We start from the raw sequence: 1,725 nt of genomic DNA on the forward strand, positions 1-1,725 counted from the left end.
GCCCCGCTGGTTTGCCCCCCCCCCCCTTCCGGCAAGCAGACACGTGGCTACGCTGCACATACGTCAACGTCGCCTGCTGAGTATCGCTACTGCTCTTATAGCAAACAGACACTGCTCTGTGCTGGCTAATCTACTGTCAGATCTCCAATTGCCATGATGACATGGCAGCGGCCTGAGAGCGCTTATCGCTTATATGTTTACTAGCTTAGTGTGTGTGGTGTGTGTGTGCGCTGCGTGCGTGCGTGCGTGTGTGCGCGCGTTGACGCGTGTGCCGTGTGTGCGCGCGTGTCGTGTGGCGCGCCGTGCGCGTGTGTGTGAGTGTGCGCGCGTGTCGCTAACTGTGCGCGCGCGCGTGTGCGTTCCGCGTTCGCGTGGTGTGTGCTGTACCGCGTGCGCGCATGTCGCGTGCTGCGTGCGCTTGTGGCGTTGCTGTGTAGCCGCTGCGGGCGGGTGTGTGGCCTGCGCGTGCGTGCGTGTGTGTGCGCCGCTTGCGCGCGCGCGTGCGTGTTGTGTTGCGCTGACGGTGCGTGCGTGCCGCGCCGTGTGCTTACGTTGCGTGCGTGCCGTGCGTGCGTGTGTGGGGTGAGGAACTGTGGCGGCCTGAGGTATAGGAAGGAAATATGGGAAGTAATCCGTTGTCAGAAACTTCATAGGTAGTTATTGCATTATGGACATATTATATTTCATTAACGTTGAAAGCGAAGTGTCATGCAGAACTCGGTGTATAACTCGAGAGAAGGCTCGTCGTCGTCGTTGTTGTTATTGTTGTCGTTGTCGTTGTTGTTGTTGTTGTTGTTGTTGTTGTTGTTGTTGTTATTGCTTGTGTTGTTATTTCTTGTGTTTTTTTGTTATTGCCTGTGTTGTTATTGCCTGTGTTTTTATTGCCTGTGTTGTTTTTATTTGTTTTGTTTTTTTGCCTATGCTGTTGTTGCTTGTACTGTTGTTGTTTGTGCTGTTGTTGTTTGTGCTGTTGTTGTTTGTGCTGTTGTTGTTTGTGCTGTTGTTGCTCATGTTGTTTTTGTTGTTGTTGTTGTTGTTGCCGCTGAGCTTTATAAATGCGCGCTGCACGGTTATCTGATAGCGTACAAGCACACCGGCTGACAGACAGCTCCTAGCTTGATTGATTGAATGATTGCAATCCGCAATCGCTTTCTCCAGCGTCGAAAAAAAAACACCCTCGCCTTGCTACCTGGCTGCATGTCTACCGTATATTTATGTGTCCGAGTGTGCGGCACCGTGCGTGCGGTGTACATGTGTTTGCAGAGGAGCATTTGCACGGCATTTACAGGAAATTGTCGGCAATAATTTAGGCGAAAGAGAGTAGAGAGGCTTTTGTAGTAAATAGATTTCGTATTTATTTAGCATTATATTTTATTGAAACGCTCCCCAGTGCCTGTGCCCTTGCCTGGCTACCTGATTGCATGGCTGCCTCGCTGGATGGCTACCTGGCTACATGGCTACCTGGCTACCTGGCTGCATGGCTACCTCGCTGCATGGCTGCCTGGCTGCCTCGCTACCTGGCTACCTGGCTACCTGGCTGCATGGCTATTTCTCTACCTGGCTGCCTCGCTACCTGGCTACCTGGCTGCCTTGCTGCTTGGCTACCTCGCTACATGGCTACCTCGCTACCTGGCTGCATGGCTGCCTGGCTGCCTCGCTGCATGGCTACCTGGCTACCTGGCTGCCTCGCTACCTGGCTGTCTGGCTAGGTTGGCTGGCCTGCCC

The 1,725-nt window shown here is 53.3% G+C and overlaps 1 protein-coding gene across 1 annotated transcript in view; it reads left to right on the forward strand.

The window, feature by feature from the left end:
* The window catches only part of LOC106816007, an 11,769-nt gene that overhangs the window by 9,775 nt on the left and 269 nt on the right, over window positions 1-1,725 (forward strand). The window lies entirely within an intron of this gene.

This window comes from Priapulus caudatus, unplaced genomic scaffold, assembly GCF_000485595.1.
Source record: "Priapulus caudatus unplaced genomic scaffold, Priapulus_caudatus-5.0.1 Scaffold1260, whole genome shotgun sequence".
NCBI classification, from domain to species: Eukaryota; Metazoa; Priapulida; class Priapulimorpha; order Priapulimorphida; family Priapulidae; genus Priapulus; species Priapulus caudatus.